The sequence below is a fragment of the Periplaneta americana genome, chromosome 1, assembly GCF_040183065.1.
Source record: "Periplaneta americana isolate PAMFEO1 chromosome 1, P.americana_PAMFEO1_priV1, whole genome shotgun sequence".
Classification (NCBI taxonomy): domain Eukaryota; kingdom Metazoa; phylum Arthropoda; class Insecta; order Blattodea; family Blattidae; genus Periplaneta; species Periplaneta americana.
This window is the reverse complement of record NC_091117.1, coordinates 187,629,903-187,648,502: the sequence shown is the minus strand read 5'-3', so window position 1 is coordinate 187,648,502 and position 18,600 is coordinate 187,629,903. Positions and strand designations below refer to the sequence as shown.

At 37.2% G+C, this 18,600-nt stretch overlaps 1 long non-coding RNA gene across 1 annotated transcript; it reads right to left on the bottom strand.

The window, feature by feature from the left end:
- Positions 1 to 6,442: 6,442 nt before the first annotated feature.
- LOC138705354 (uncharacterized) lies at positions 6,443 to 14,196 on the bottom strand. The gene is made up of 2 exons (XR_011333690.1): positions 13,381 to 14,196; positions 6,443 to 8,956 (listed from the first exon to the last, which is right to left on the bottom strand). It is a non-coding gene; the product is annotated as an uncharacterized lncRNA (long non-coding RNA).
- Between the last annotated feature and the right edge of the window lie 4,404 nt (positions 14,197 to 18,600).

The window sequence follows — 18,600 nt, the reverse complement described above, 5'->3', positions numbered from 1 at the left end:
ACTTAGAAAACTTCTTCTTCTTCTTCTTCAGTCCAAGAGAGCCTTCACTTCATTAATGATCCTCTTCCATTCTTCACGATCTTCAGCCTGCTTCATTCAATTCCGGATTCCAAACCTCACCAAATCACATTCCACATGATCCATCCAACGCGATTGTGGTCTTCCTCTCAACCTTGTTCCCTCTATTTCTTGTGTGGTAATCATCTTAAAGTTCTCCATACGTCCAACATGTCCCAACCATCTCAGTCTAGATATTCTAACGAAGGATTCAATATCTGGTTCTTTAAACATATCGTACAGCTCATTGTTGTATCTGATTCTTCATGTATTCCCCGTCTGTACACCTCCGAAAATTCTTCTCAGTATCTTTCTTTCGAAAATTGCTATTTGTGTACATGTGTCCTTTTATAATGTCCATGATTCTGAGCCTTATGTTGCCACTGACCTAATTAGACTCTTGTATATGTTCAGTTTGATTTCTCTGGTTACTATTTTGCTTTTAAGCATGGGTAAAAGTGCATAGTAGGCTCTATTGGCCACATTAATTCTTCTCTGAATTTCATCTTTTAATTCACCAAGATATACAAATTCTTGAACTTTCTCAAATATATATCCTCCAATTAACTTAGAGATCTTATCAACAGTATTACGTTAGATAGGTTCCATGATTCATATTGCTCTGTTCGTATGGAGAAGTACAATTTTAGTCAAATGATTATGTCAGCTTTCTGTGCTGAAAACTGAAGTTCATATCCCAGAAAATTCGAGTAGAATCTGTGGTAGACAAAGACTTTGGGGGGGGGGGGGCAGATTATCTGAAACCACTATCATTTCTTCTGCCATCATATCAACCTTTATTCATAATTCACAATCATCTTTGTTCTGCATAGAAATGTTCTGTTATTCGAAAGAAGTGAGTTTCTCTTTGTTTTGTTTCTGGTACCTACACTTTTTCCTCATAAGTAGACCCAACCTTGAAATTCTGAGATAATATGATATAGAAATATATGTTCTCTCAGTATACTTGTTTCAATGCTGTGATGGTGAAGGTATTTATGAAAACAGCAGATATTTATGTACTGTATTTGTATGCCTAAAGGCAAAATTATTAATGAGTGCAAAACCAGATTCATAAGAACATTTCCTGGAATTGTCATATCTCACCAGATTACATTTCAGATAGTGGAAAGTGTATGACAAACGAGAAATTTTTGGACAAGACAAACTGAATAAGAAAGAATGTTTCAGCAGAATAAAGGCTTAGTGATATTGGTTCAGGGTTAGTGATAGGAACAATATTTATGGCAGAATCTAATATGTACAATTTTGAAACAAATATTTTATTGTGTAGATTTGAGACCTCAAGATGCGAAATAGTGTGTGGTGTGCAGAGAGCAACAGGAAGCTACCATATTTATTTTTCCCAAGAAAAACTGCAGACTTGGAATCAGTGCTCAAACTGATCAGGAAGAGAAAGAGAAATTCACTGGGTCACTGGCTGAGAAGAAATTGTCTACTGCACTGGAAGAAATGGTGAATGAAAGAAAAGTTTGGGACAGAAGAAGATATCACATGATAGACAACATTAAGATACATGGATCGTATGTGGGGATTAAGAGGAAGGCGGAAAATAGGGAAGATTGAAGAATGCTGGGTTTGCAGTGAAGGACTTACCTTGGGCAGAAAAATATGAGTGAACATTATATTTACATAACTTAAAGGAATAAAAGAGCTGAAAATAGCAATACACTTTTTCATTTTATTGATTTCCTTATTTCATTTCTTTTTTCCTTTGTATAGCAGACCAGAGAATTACCGAAAAATAATACAGGCCTATTATTTCTTAGAAAATATTGAACTCTCACAGAACATCCTTCTACTCTTCATCTTTCACCGTCTCTGTAGCTCATCTCTGGAACTCTCTACCACAACATGTCAGAGACTGTCGGACATTGTCTAGTTTCAAAAATAAATTAAAATTTCACTTTTTCAATTCAGATTCCTTTCAGTTATAAGCCCTTTTCTCTGCGATAGTTTTGTAAAAATATAGGCTATATATTTCTTTCCTCCCTTTCCCCTTTTTGTTCTCTTTATCAGCCGATGAATTTATTATCATAGCCTTTTTATTGTAAATTTTATTTAATTTTCGTATTTCTTTTCTTTTTTTATTATTATTTTATTACATTCCATTTTGTTATATTTTTCCTTACATTTTCCATATTAACCATTATACATACTAAATGAGTTGCTTTTACTATATTCCAATGTATTTTATTTTCTTTTTTTCTATTATGGTATTATTTTCATGTTGTTTAGTGTCGATTTTATTATGCTATTATCATTATTTTTTTTTTTTGTAATATGTTAGTATTCTGTTCTTTAACTTTTTATTAAATTTTAACTGCGTGTATACTTTGTGACCTGGTAGAGTATAAGAGAAGGCCCTATGGCCTTAACTCTGCCAGTATAAATAAAGAATTATTATTATTAACTATTTAGAAAACACCTCTCAATATAAAGGTAAGATATGGTAAATAAGTAGACAAGGTAATGCTGCCACCACCGCAACCACCACCACCACCACCACCACAGTAGGCCTATGGTCTGTCCCAGAAATCTGTAGAGTAATTTGGCGCATGTGAGGGTGGAGTCTATCTGTACTGGATTCTATTGCAGGCAGCATCAGCTCGAGGCTGCTAAGTGGTAAGATGCTCTCTCTCTCTCCCCCCCTCCCTCCCTCTCTCCTTAGTTATTTAACAACGCTGTATCAACTACTAGGTTATTTAGCGTCGATGAGATTGGTGATAGATGGTATTTGGCGAGGTGAGACCGAGGATTCACCATAGATTACCTGGCATTCGCCTTACAGTTGGGGAAAACCTCGGAAAAAACCCAACCAGGTAATCAGCCCAAACGGGGATCGAACCCGCGCCCGAGCACAACTTCAGACCGGCAGGCCTTAGCCGACTGAGCCACGCTGGTAGCTGGTAAGATACTCATGGTAAAGAGTTCAGGTAGAAATTATCCCCTCTCTGCAAGGGTTTGGTAGTTTCGTTCAAGCAATGCCTCCTCCCAGAGCGGTCATTGGTCCTAGCCCTCCCACATACCACTTGCGCACAGGTTTTATTTCGTCTTTCTACTCCACAGATACCTAGGACAGGCCATACATAGCATTGAGATTTTTACCTGCTTGGTGATATCTGGTAACAGTTGGCAACATTGAAAAGATGGCCATATTTAGCTTTTTGGGAACTACTTTTACGTGATCCCCACTCTGGGTGGGTATCAGTCCCATACACTCGCCGAAACTTCAGGAGAAAATTCCTTTTCTGCGAGAAATCGAACCATTCCATACCACTGGTCTGAACTTTTTTTTTTTTAATAGCTTTCTTGGGCATGACGTCTCAGCTCTGAGTGAGACTACGATGCATTGTTACAGCGCTGATAATGGCAAACTCCGACAAGGGTGTCCCATTTTAATGGGAATAAACATTCTAATGTCGTGCACAAGGATTCGAGGGACAAAACATAGCAGAGATGTAAACACGAGTTGTTTTGAAACCAGATAGGTACGATTATATTTATGTCCCGTGCAGTTGGCACTATAATCAGCTTACGAGTGGCGCTGTTTACATAAGCAAGAGGGTGTCCTCACAGTCTAGCATATACAGTCACGAAGCTCAATACATAGGAAATATGCATCCATAGATAGTTGCTAACCACTAGGATCGCTACTATCGCCTCATCACAGACAATGCGAAATAGTACTTGCACAGTCTATTGTTCTTAGTACCCTCATCAACTCAAGCTTCGTGACTGTATTTACTAAACTGTGGTGTCTTTCAGTGCCTAAATCAGTTATCGTGTGAGCAAGGAATTCTGGTCGTGTGGACGAGGCCCCTTCTGTTATACTTTGACAAAATTGAAGAAATCTTATGGTAATTAACGGTTTTAAACACGAAACAAAATATGACTTTTGTTGTGTTAAAAAAATCGTGTCTTTGCAAAGTTTATACTCACGGAATTTCAAATCGGGATATAGAATATAAAAAATTCAATTTCCAACATAACCATGAACGAGACAAGGCCATGGGCCGTCGAAAAGTTTGTAATGAAAGAAGACGATTCCTCGCTTAATGGAAAACCGTCTACAGCGATAATCAAATAAATCTCTCTGCATGAAGATAACAAATCCTGCCCGCATTTGACACAACGTAAAAAACGTAAAATAATCTGTAATTGCCACAGTTGCCGAAGACATTAACTAGTGTGCATGAAGCTGTAAAAACCCATAACCTCTCAACGAGCAGGAAAGAAGATTTTCTACTTTTCAACGACGAAGTGAGTAACTATATTTTCTCGTAACAAAAAATTTACAACTTCTCTGTTTGTGTGACAGTGTATGTTGATGTAACTTGTTTTTTCAAATGTTTCTCATTCATGGATACCGCACCAGCAACCAACATTACATGTCATTAGTTTATGTTTTATTGTTGAAACCTAGCCTACACATAGGGCCTACGTGTTTGCTGATCGTGCCGCAGTTTACAGTCTCACACAATAATAGCTTATGTTTACAGAACTAACAATGTAAACGAAAGGAAAGATATAAATCGAAGCGCTCATGTCTAATAACGGGACCCGGATTTTGATGACCTTAAAAAAAATCTAAAAATCAATAACATGATCTAAAAATGACTTAAAATTTTTTGTCTTAATTTTAGGGTATGACAGTACAGCAGTTCTTACTTCTGTAATGTTAGAATTGAAATTAAAAACTAATATTAATTTAAACCAGCCTTGCATAACTGGACAATTGTGGCGTTACGTCACTCACCCCTTCCATCCCCGCGTCATTGACCTGGTAAGAGAGGGGATTTGTATTCTGTCTGTCTTGTGTGATTGCGTACGGGCCACAGATACGTCATTCAACGCCGGTGGACTGTGGACGGGGAACCAACGCTTTCCTCTTGCTTTCCACCCCTCTCCCGCCAGTTCTGTATCCCTGATTTAAACTCTCGAATTTGTATGTTCTAGGAAAGTGCACGTATAAAAAATATTACCTTATTCAGAATTATTGCAGTAGGTATTACTCGACCAAGGCGAGTGGAGCCGCGGGCGTAATGTGAACTATCGCGATGCGGTATTACGAACGCAGGAGCAGTAGCGCCACGGCTCCTAGCTGTAGGACTCCATTGCCTTGGTCGAGTAATAACCACCAGCATGCGCAGGTTCTCAGGACCGGGTTTAGGTTTACGGCTGCCCCTAGACAGTGCTAAAATTTGCCATTTCCCAACTCCCACAAACAGTTTATGAATAGCTATTATACAGGTCAAGTTTAGTTTAAATTAGTTTTAAATGAAATGTTACAATTCAGAAAACAATAGATTACTGAAATCAAAATACATGCATCATTCTTGTAAATTACAAAGATTTCCTTCGCACTTTCTTCACAGAGAAAGCATTGATGATGTCATCAAAGTCGATGTTTACTGTTTGTACATCACTGATTTCCTATCCCTCTGCAATCAGCAGTTTCTACACGATTCACCCTGTCATCTCCTGCCCGTGTCCCAGCGCCTGGCGCCCACGAATGATTTCAAGGCCATAAAATGCGATTGCTTTTGACATCGCTGCCTTATCCCCTTCCCACCATTCATTGTCCACAGATTTGTTCTGTTTCGAGGTCACCTCTTTGTCAAAATTATCTGCCCTTCGTCAGAAGGAGCTGACAGATTATCATAATAGTATAGGAAACAAGACTAATTCATTCACTAATGATAAAATAAGTTGTTATGTATATTGCAAATTTTGCCTGAACTCACACAGACCACAACCACACCACAACCACAAAACGGTGGTTCACTTGTGGGCGGTCAGGAATTGGTATGGAAACAGATGATAGCAACTGAAGTCAGTGTAGACGTCTGTAGCAATGAGTGGTCGGTATCATCCACAGAATTGTCGCGTCTGTGGTTGAGCGCAACTCACACAGTACGCCACGCCGACCACTCGCCGCCGACATTGTATCCTTGGAAACGACAGACGCTACTTTAACTGCCAACGGTAAATAGCATATTAAGGTACTAAGCTTATGGTGTGGTTGTCTGTGGTCGATATGGACTTCAAGTGGTCGGTTCCGCCGGAGCACAACCACACAAAGTTGCAAAACAATCGCAAAGATGTGGTCCGTGTGAGTTCAGCCTTTGAGTTTCTAAATACTATAGCGTTAAATTGAGTTTCAGTTCATATACTCTTCTTTTCCTTCCTATTTATTTATGTTTTTTTTTGGGGGGGGGCATGTTCGGATTAGCCAGAATTTCGGATTAACGGGATTCGGGCTTGCGGGGTTCTACTGCATTAATATGTTAAGTGAAATTAACAACAACAAAACATTATAAGCCTAAGTGTTAAGTTCAGTAAAATTCACAAAAATGGGACATTAGTTTAATGATAATTTTATTGTAGCTTACAACATGTAACAAAGTTCATATTAATACTGTATTATTGTAAAAATAAATCTTATAGCTTACAAATATATAAAAGTAAGGCACATGCACATATTGTATATTAACGTATATAAACAAATAATCATAGAAAAGTAACTTCAGATTAAGATCTTGTCAGATAGTTGCAAGTCATGAACTGTTGACGTGTGTTAAATAGCTATTGTTGTAATATTCGTGGTCAGCGTCTGGAATGGAAGAAGTTCTTGAGAAAAAGACACACGAAGAATGTTTTAACACTCATGCATCGATCCACAACGATAATGAAATCGATAAAAAAAAATTAGGTGAATCGATGATACCAAAGACGTTGACATTCAGCAAACTCACAAAACGGGGCATGAATGTAGGATATGAAATGAAGTGTTTGTACACTCCGACTCGGGGATCAGTAACGTGTTTTATACACAGCTCAGTATTGTTGGACTCAGCAGTTATGTCTATCATTGTATATATAGTAAAACTACCTAACTGGTGAAGATTTCTTTTTTAATACTGGGCAGAGAATTATGCCAAGAATATACATTATGCAGCGTCATGTGACACTGATGTATTTCCCGAAACTTGAAGTAAATTCTGGAAATGTATCTTGGAATCAAATTACTGTAGATAGATCTGAACAAGGCTACAACCAGAACTAGTGAATTTCCAGGGAGAGAGAGCACGAAACTGAAAAATTAATGCCAAATGTGCGAAACGCTTCTCTTTCATTTCTTACGGTGTTTGTATCTAAGATAATCATGTTTTGATGGATAATATAGTATATAAAAGATAAAGGGTAGAACAGTTTTGTACACTGATTTCAATATTATTCGACTTATTTCATTACTTGTTTGTGATTTAAACTACAATCATCATTTTAGTGTTATAATTTCTAAGTTCACGTTTATATTGTACCTTGTATTTATTTGTTTCAGTGCTAGGTAGCAGTAATGATTTGAAACTAAGTCACATTGTATTGTTATAAGTTCTAAGCTTCTTTTTGTATCATAAATTGTGTTTACTTGCTTTAGTAAGTACTTCGTAAAGTTTAATTTCATACAATTTATTTAATTTGTTTTAGAATATTCTTGGCAGTATAAGTGCTTTAAGCCCATATCACTCAAACATACATACAGAATGGAAAAAATAGTTAACACTGTATAAAAAGTAAATATAATACAATAGGCAAAAAAATATATATACAAATAAAAAAGCTATTAAGCTTGAATCACTGTAACAAAATTAGTGGTGCGGATTCTTCTATCACGTGCAGCTCTGGTGTTGGTGCCTACTGCCTACCGTGCGATCTCTTAAGGTAAGCGTTCACTACATCGTATCGCACGCATCGGCTCTCGGCAAATCCGTCCACGTTCTCGGATGAGCAACTTTTCCGATGCGTGCGATCATGGCCTTCTTTAATAAATCAATTTAAATTGCTCAACTGTTACTATTATGTTGTGTCATGTTCAGTTTCGCGGCAAAATGGCAGACGGAAAACTTATTTCGCTTGTACAAAATTGCGAAGAATTATATAATTTGAGGCGTTCCCATTACAGGAATCAAGTCGTTTCTTACATATATATTATGTAAACAATATCTCTTTCGTTTCTTCCTCTTCAATTAAGAAGCATGAAGCAATTACAAATTCTTATTCGCTAACACTCATAATTAATAGACCTAACCTCAAACTCCTCTCCTTTCAGCAATGTCAATATTGTACGACGTCATGTCTTAAAACAGCTGATAGGGAATCCGATGAGGCGATGAGGTAGAGCCGTTACAGTGAACGCGCTGCACTTAAAATATCCGTTGCGTGCGATTCGTCCGAGGAGTGCGATACGATGTAGTGAACGCTTACCTTTACTGGTGTCTTTGAACAATACAACAGACACTTCGTAAATGAAATTAAGTGAGCTCTTCCAAAAACGAAACGTACACTTCGTATACAAAATTTTGTGATCACTTCAGTAACAAAACAAAACGTATGTGTATTAAATTTTGTGATATCTTTCGGTAGTAAAACATATTCTCTGCAATTCCATTTTGCGATGTCTTTTAGCTAACAAAACGAACAGTTAACCCCACTTAACAGCCACACACCACTATATTGTGTTCATATAAGGACACAACAATCTTGCTGATGGTTCTGCTGTCCTCGTTTATTTTTATCATCCTTCCTCCTAGGAGAGTAACTGGAATCATGGCTGTTGCTCCAGTTGTTGTCATTGCCAAACATGGTGTCAGAATCGGGAAAATTGCTACTTTCACGATGCGTACTGCTGCTTTCATGATGCGTATGCCCCCAGTGGCTATCATGATGCGTAGTGCTGCTATCATTATGATGCGTATGGCTACTGCTGTCATCATGATGCGTACTGCTCCAGCCGCTGTCACACCCACCACTGTAATCCCCTCCACCACCACCGCCGCCTCCACTATCTCCTCCACAGTCATCGCCCATTGTTCTTCTGTAAAATAAATATTTCAATTTAAACTACATGTATTTTATGCAGCGACTGCTTAAGCCTTAAGATTAACTCCATCATCACTATCACTACCATTACCTAGGGTTACCATGAGAAGAAATTCTATAGGAGGACATGAAATCTAAAATAAGAGGACATTGCTGGAAAAGATTAAAAAACGAGCTCTCAAATGTTATCGTAATAATTCACCATTAAAATGGGGCACACTCACGGACCGGAGAACGCGAATTCGATTATGCGCAATGTTCAAAACATACAGAGGTGAGCCTGCCTGGGGAGAAATAAAAAATAGGTTGCAGCCGTCAAATTACTCTTCAAGGAACGACCACTCATATAAATTGAGGGAAAGAAGACAGAGGACGGACACTGGAAACTTTTCCTTTCTCAATCGTACTATAAGGGACTGGAATGCTTTACCTGCAGACTTACTAAAGGCTTTACCAATAACCAAAAATGTATTTAAAAATAGGCTTAAGGACTTTACTAATAGACGGTAGTATATTATACACATTACTTAAAGGGTGTAATTGATATCTTGTTATTTGAAGTATTCTATCAGTGAGGAAGTGTGTTGTGTCAGTGAAGTGTGTAGTGTCAGTGAAGTCTATTGTGTAAGTGAAGTGTGTTGGTGTCAGTGAAGTAGCTGTGCAAAGTATTTGAACAGTGAAATGGTTAGAACTGTTAGTGTAATCAGGTAGAATCAGTGCAGTGAGTAAGTTGACAGCGAAATAAGTGTAGTGCCGAAAGGTACTTGTGCAGGTATGAACCTATCACACTCGTGGGTCTTAGTTCGAACTTAGGGTTAAGATACAAATTAGATTTACTTTAAATGTTATTTTAAGTGACCATGCTTCACTTAATTTAGGATGCTCCTTGTTATTATTATTATTATTATTATTATTATTATTATTATTATTATATTATTATTATTATTATTATTATTATTATTATTATTATTATTATTATGTCCCGCGCCGTGGCATCGCGGTCTAAGGCATCTCGCCTAGGACTCGCGTTACGGAATGCGCGCTGGTTCGATTCCTCATGGGGGAAGAAATTTTCTCATGAAATTTCGGCCAGTGTATGGGACCGGTGCCCACACAGCATCGTGATGCACTTGGGGAGCTACGATAGGTAGCGAAATCCGGTTGCGAATACCAGCTATAACGGCTGGGGGGATCATCGTGCTAACCACACGATACCTTCATTCTGGTTGGATGATCGTTCACCTCTGTTTCGGCATGTGTGCGTGAGGCCAGCAGCCGGCTGGTCGGTCTAGACCCTTCACGGACTGTAGCGCCACGGATTATTATTATTATTATTATTATTATTATTATTATTATTATTATTATTATTAATTATTGTTTTTATTAGTTGTGTTTATTATTAATTGTCATTATTGAGTGTAATTAGTTACCACTGCCACCGGGTATATACCCATTTGCAGTGTGAATAAATACATACATACATACATACAGTTTTCTCACTATTTGCTGGATCAGTATTACATCTGTACCCTACTTATCGGTGGAGCCCACTTTGTGCACAAGAGCCTGAAGGGACCAACTTCTATCTTGTAACAAATAACTATGGAACTGTTCACAGGAAATGTCCTTAAAATTATATTTCACCATGATGATACCTCTGACTGTCTCCGTTAGCATGCGATTTCGTTCTTTTGTCCATTGAGCAGATATTAGGGAAAATACTCTCTCAGCACTTCCATTGTGACTTGGGATAAATAAATAGAATTGATATATTTTTATGAGTTCTGAGAAAGTTTCAGTGCTCACAGAACTATTGGAATTGAAGAATTTGAACCATTGTTTGTCTAAACTTAAATCTTTGTCAAAATTAACTTGATTGGCATATCTTTGTACATTGCAGAATAAAATTAATAAAATAGCTTAGAATCATGAATAGTGACATTTTTAGTGTAAGAATTCAATGCATGTCAATAAGCCATCATATTTTATGTTTTTTTTTATGTGCTCCAGCTTCAACCATTGAAAGCAGTTAAATTCTTTCATAGGTTTCACCATTTGTTTAGATATTCTAGGCATAATATCGCACATTATTCAATATTCATATTAATTCTAGTTGAAATGTTAAATGCCGGACATTTCAATTTTTTTTAATGCCTGCCGGACAGAATAAAATTATTCAAAAAGAGGACATGTCTTCCTTTTGCCGGACGAATGGTAACCCTATTATTACCACCATTTACTACCACTACTACTACCACTATCAGTACCATTACTATAACATCTATATAATTATGTATTATTTGGCAGTAATCTCACTTGACATTATGTGTCAGAGGAAGAACAATATTATCTGTATACCTTTTAAGTCTGATTAGTGTAGTCGGGGATGTATACAATGGACGGGAAAGGATCTGGCTATCCTACCTCATTATCTCCTGGCTTAGTTGCCTCATAAGTAGGGAACGGATTTCTAGTCCCGCTACGTCCTAGACGTATGTTACTTAGCTATCTCTACGTTTCATGTATGCAAAAATGTCCATGAAACTACAAGAATGCTATTTAAAATATAAACAAAAATCTCTTACAAACATTGGTCTGGCAAGTTCGTTCCATATTGGTCTTACAAGCGAAGAGAAGAGAATTTTTACCTGATTTCTTGGAACCGAACTTCGTTTGGAAAAGTCCATGCTACATAAAAGGGGTAATAGGTTGTTCAGGTTAGGTAGGAGCTTACAAATTAGTTTTCGCGTTAATGCACCGCTGTTATATGTAATTAAACTGACCAATCAGTCTCTTTCACTGATAGAATTTGAGTTTCAGTTCTGTAGTACTCATTTTTGTGTATATAAATTCCACCTAAAATAATTGAATATTTACTAAAATTAAAATTATTAATTGTTATTATATAAACTCCTAAATTGGATATAGTCTAATAAGAGGTATATTGATATTTATATCAATACCTACAGTATATACAGTCACGAAGCTTGAGTTGTGAGTTGTGAGTAGACTGTGCAGGTACTATTTCACATTGTTTGTAATGAGGCGATAGTAGCGATCCTAGTGGTTAGCAACTATCTATGGATGCATATTTACTACGTATTGAGCTTCGTGACTGTATATGCTAGACTGTGATTATACTGTGCGCTCAAGCGTCGAGCTGTATCGGCTCTGTTGTGAACATTCTGTTTATAGTTATAGTCCCGTCGCTCTAATTTCCGGCAGGCAATCACGTTGCAGGTCGGCTACATTTAAACGTGTAGGCCTACGTCTTGTGATTCGCTGATGAAGATGTAGAGCATTTCCTAAGGCTGGATAAATACTTAATATATAATCGCCCGCCATTTTGGCTCTTTCGTTGGCGTTCGCAGAAAGCACACGTGGACGTTATTTGCCGCTCAATTACTTGCTGAATTACAGTGCTTTTGATTTATTATCATAGGAATTACGACATGATAATGTTTAACGTTGTGGCAAATAGATCTCTCGTCTGGTAGCTTGGCAACGAAAGAACAAAAATGGCGAACGATACTACCTACTAGACTTTATAGAGCCTTGACTTCCTAACACATAAGCAAAGAGGAGGAGTCACGCTGGGAATAACAGCGTCGCGACTACAGGACATTTGCGCTGTACTGTCCGGGTCTTATATAAACTGTAGCACGCTGCGATTTTTTTTTTTTTTTACTCCAAACAACTCGCTGTTATTTTATAGAAAGATAAGTAACAAATCATACTAATTTAATTAGTTATACATGGGTAGCGTTTTGCCTCTTCACATTGTAACAAATTTCCGTATGGTGAACGAGTCACACGACTGTGTGACTCCGGTATCATTCGTACCTTTATCGCTACTATACATTAATCAGTCAATTGTTTGTGGGTACAAGCTCAAGTCAAGTCAGGACGTGTGTGTGTGTGTGTGTGTGGTTGCAATCAATGTTGCCAACACATAAATTGTATCCCCGTGAATTTAACACCTGGAAATCCGTCAGAATCCGCCAAAATTAAAAAAAAAATAATAACACCCACTCAATATATCTGTATTAATACAAATAAAAAGCAAATTTTAACACAACTTACTTACCAATCTTTATTAAAATATTACTTCAACCTCTGACTTGATTACTACGAGGAAATCTGAAACAGGGGATTCTTTAACATGCTACGACACAGTTCAATGAAAAAGTAAAATCCCCCAAAATTAAACAAAGAAAATGACAGCAGCTAAAAGAGTCAAAAGACGATGTACAGTAAATCGTAATTTCCTCCAGAAAATCCTTCACCCTTCAAAGCCATTCTTTTCCCGTATACTACGTTGAAATTCCGTCACTGAATTTCCGTCCAGTTGGTAACACTGAAAAATTAAAAATGAAAATTACAATCTAACCAAATGTTTTATTGGTATAGGTCACTTACCAGTATGTGCAGTGGCTTATCAAGATGAGCAATTGATTCCAACGGACTGATATTGTCAGTTACTTGCACACGTCTTTGCTACTGGAAGCACTATTCACACTTCTGCTTGATCCAGCTCTATTCATACGACTGCGATGACATGATGCTGTGTCTCAACTGTTGTATCGGGTGACGTCACCAGGAATTTCTCGATTACAATCTGGCCGCAAGGAAATGACCTTGCACGTGTTCCGAGAATTGTAGTCGCAGAATTGGCTGCGCAACCTGTTGTATGCGGAAGGGGAAATTTACAGTATGTTACAAGATTCATCTGTCCTCTGCTATGGCCCAATTATGATCAGTGGGCTGAATTTGATTCCCGACAGCGAAGTGGGGATATGAGTCTCTTGCAAGGACTGTGTGTTCATCTCTTGTGTTTTACAATTAATAACTAAATTAGTTTAAAAATAATGATAATTTTATGGTATCCCTGTTATAGGTCGTGCAGATTCACAACGTTAAGGCTCCCACATTTTTTTAAACAATCGGCGTTAGCAGCATTAAGGCTCATTCACAATGAAAATTAAACATAACGTAAGCGTTAACTTAAGAATATAAACGTTACTGTAAAATCAAGAAGTCATACCATCATTCACGATGGGAACATAAACATAACATCAAACATACTTGGTAGCCATGAAAACATAACGACGCCATTTCCTCATATTCTCTCGTATATTTCAGCGCTCCACGATTGTGTTCTGTTTGCAGATCACGTAAGCATAAGCATGAAAGTTTGGAGTTGGTAAATATTCATGTTAACGTCTTACGGTAATTTTTATGTCAATGTTTATGTGAATCATTGTGAATGATCCCATTTGGTAGCCTGGGCACAAACTTCTGTGTTTATGTTACGATTATGTTTAATTTTCATTGTAAATGGGCCTTTAGGAATGTGTCCGCAGCTTTTACTCACTTCTGTTTGAGGCTGACTAAACCCCAAGGTCAAAGTGCGGTCGGAAGCATTACATCAGTGGAAAAATACCTCGACAAAATCTTCCGGTTTTGTACCTCAATACCTTAACCACAGTCTACTATATACAGTCGCGAAGCTCAATATGTAGTAAAAATGCAAACATGGGTAGTTGCCCACCACTAGGATCGCTACTATCGCCTCATCATCGTAGATCTCTTTCCTAGCAGCCGACAAAATATGTTACACTTTCGTTGTCGTGTTCTTTTGTAAAAATTAACACCTTCCTTCCATTATTGAAATATTAAATGCATAAAGGTAATTTATTATTTTAATGAAGTATATTAAATTCCACCATAAACTCGAAGATATCTGCAAGAAATAAGTTAATATAATTTTTGTTTGTGCAAAACGAACTGAAATTTACTATAATAGCTTCACTCATTCAAGATTATAGCGATAATTAACTATGAAACCAATAAATATTAATTTGCATTTCTCTTTACAACAATAATAATGGAAATATGAATTAATGGAGTAACTTACGTGTACCGGTACTTGTAGTGTAGGCTTACGTAGTTAACAAAGTGGGATGAGGTTAAGCAATAATAATCACACCAGAATTGGAAATAAAACGTGATCAATAAATATTATTGTAACAGACTTTTTCTACGTCTCTAGTAAAGCAACAAATAAAAATTACAACAAAATTAACGGCTATAATTAAAAACATATCATTTGAAGAAAAAAGTAGGCTTAAGCAATAATAATCCCACCAGAATTGAAAATAAAACGTGATCAATAAATTTCATTAAAACAAACTTAATTTTTCTACGTCTTTAGTAAAATAACACATAAAAATAATAACAAAATTAATAGCTACAATTAAAAATATATCCTCTGAAAAAAAAAGCAGACCTAACCTTTATTTCTCTGGAAATTTAGCAGCCTAAGTGACAGAACTTTAACCGGTATCTAATGTCCTTTCGGTTAGACTGAAACATTTCATTGTGAAATTTAAGGATATAATTTATTCTAACAGTCACAAAGAACTTCAAATTAACAATTTTGTTTTTGCACAGCATTCTTGTGGAAACCCAGGAACCTTTCTGAATCTTTCGGAAATCGGAAAAAGGATAACTCTGGCCTCTTTCTCTTACTGTTGCTACAATTTATAGCACTACAAACGTCTCCTCCTTGTCCCATATTATTATTCCAATTATTATATTTTATCCATTAACATTTTCATTGTAACCAATAACGAACATTTCACAAGCATCAATGTGAAATACGAGCTAGCACTCGATAGAAATACGACACAGTCCAAAGTCGACCATGGACAGTCTATTGTTTCTAGTTGCTAACCGCTTGGAGCGCTTTATCACGAGATTTGCAAAAGAACACCTCAAGCTTCGCGACTGTATATAGTAGACTGTGCCTTAACCGCGACGCTATCGCGGCGCCCCCTTTAAACTGTACAATAATTATTAATTAATTACCAATATTAATTTAAATTATGTGGTGCCATTATCCTTTTAGCTGAGTAAGGATTTTAGAACAAATCTTGTGAAGTTTAATTTAGATGTAAGGACAGGTAATTTTTGTTACAAAAAATATGATTAAACTTCGACAGAAACATACGTACACATAGGTACATTACATTATGTTTTAAAATACATTACAGTTCTTACTATACCAATTACCGAAAGAAAATAGCTCTAATTACATACTTCACATAATATTCAAATAAATCACAGTTTCTCGGTAACAATATTTGTGTGACTATAGGGATGATGGAAGTATTACAGGCACTATGTTCGATTCAAGTTAGTCGACTATGACGAAGTTCGACATTCGACTCTGCAGAAGGTCTGTCGTGTTTGTTCCACTTTGTTATAAAAATATTCGCTGTCCTCTACTCCCAACCCTTCATGTTTTAGCATAGACCTTGCGATTAGTATTTCATATAAAATAAGACGAAGTTTGTAATATCTTGGTTGCGTCTCTCATGTTCGAACATTGCAGAACACTATTTTAAACCGCTTAAGGATTTGAGCACATATCTTGCGATTAGTTTTTCATATAAAATAAGACGAAGTTTGTAATATCTTGGTTGCCTCTCTCATGTTCGAACATTGCAGGACACTATTTTAAACCGCTTAAGGATTTGAGCACATATCTTGCGATTAGTTTTTCATATAAAATAAGACGAAGTTTGTAATATCTTGGTTGCCTCTCTCATGTTCGAGCATTGCAGGACACTATTTTAAACCGCTTAAGGATTTGAGCACATATCTTGCGATTAGTTTTTCATATAAAATAAGACGAAGTTTGTAATATCTTGGTTGCCTCTCTCATGTTCGAACATTGCAGGACACTATTTTAAACCGCTTAAGGATTTGAGCACATATCTTGCGATTAGTTTTTCATATAAAATAAGACGAAGTTTGTAATATCTTGGTTGCCTCTCTCATGTTCGAACATTGCAGGACACTATTTTAAACCGCTTAAGGATTTGAGCACATATCTTGCGATCAGTTTTTCATATAAAATAAGACGAAGTTTGTAATATCTTGGTTGCCTCTCTCATGTTCGAACATTGCAGGACACTATTTTAAACCGCTTAAGGATTTGAGCACATATCTTGCGATTAGTTTTTCATATAAAATAAGACGAAGTTTGTAATATCTTGGTTGCCTCTCTCATGTTCGAACATTGCAGGACACTATTTTAAATCGCTTAAGGATTTGAGCACATAGCGATTAGGTTTATCATATGGAATAAGACGAAGTTTGTAATGTTTTGGTTTTCTCTCTCATGTTTGAACTTTGCACATACTAGTCGATACTTTGAACATATGCATTTTCTAAATGTATTTTAATGAAGAAAGAGTGGAACGGAGAACAATTCTCTCTGGCACCGGGATTTGAACCCGGGTTTTCAGCTCTACGTGCTGACGCTCTATCCACTAAGCCACACCGGATTCCCATTCCGATGCCGGACAGAATCCTCTCAGTTTAAGTTAGGTTCCTTCTAGTGGCCAACCCTCATGCACTGCGTTACAGATGCGTGACAGTGGTACAATGTACACACAGTGTGCAGAGGTGTACTCTTACGAGTGACTAAGCGGCCGGGATCCAACGGAATAAGCGCCGTCTTAAATCATATTAAGTGATTATTTTTCACATATCATATATTATGATATACCGAAGTATATATGATATTTCCATGCAGAAATTATGCGTCATATGATGAAGAAGTGGAAATATCATATGTACTTCGGTACATCGTAATATAAATATATTTTGTTTGATTTATTTATACGTTTATGTGAATATGTAGTCATATTAATAACAATAAAAATTACCTATACTCACTACTATGCGTAACTTCACAAATATGTGCTTGATATCCTTATGCAGCTAAAGCGTAAAGGCGCAGGGAGAGGAGGAACTAAGGAGAAAGGCACCGAACATACCTATGTAAGGAAGGGAAAAGATTGAACAAACGCAAAGGTAGCTTCAGTTCTACAAAGACTCGGCAAACATAAACCGGACATAAGGTCTCTTACCGGTTTTCAATGGACTCGGTTATTTTAGTTTACATGCTTCACTTCCACGTACTGTTGGGATGCCTATGGAGTAGGGAGAAGTTCGTAGTATCTTGATATTCCCTCTCATGTTCGAACATTTCACGACACTAGTCCCTACCTTGCGATCTCTTACTGGTGTCTTTGAAGTAGAGTCGTGCACAACCGGTTACGAAAAATAGAAATAATATATTGCTACTGAACGCCTGGCGCTATAGACAGTATGCGAAGCTCTTCTGTCTTGCGGAGTGATCCCAAGTTCGGTTTAACGAATGTCCGAGTCTTTCTCGGGTGTACGGCTCTGGATATGAGGCGTTCCGTAAGAGGAGGGCGAGCCCGCCAAGGATCGAATTTTATGTTTTTTACTCCTCCGAATATTAAGACTCATATCTGCAACTTAAGCCTGGCAGACGTTAGCGGGTTCTCCCTTACTACATCGAAATTATCACTGCTTGTAAGGTTGGAGAAACTGCGTAGCCTGTGACAGGTTCATAATATTCATATTACTCCGTACGAGAAGGGCGAATACGCCACTCCGCCTGAAGGCGCGCGCCAATCATTGTCTTATTGTTGTTGTAACCACACAAACGAGTACAACCGTGAATTTATGGACATTGCAATAGCTTAGTATGAGTAATAGTGACAGTGATAATCAACCAGGCATATCTGGTTATTGTAG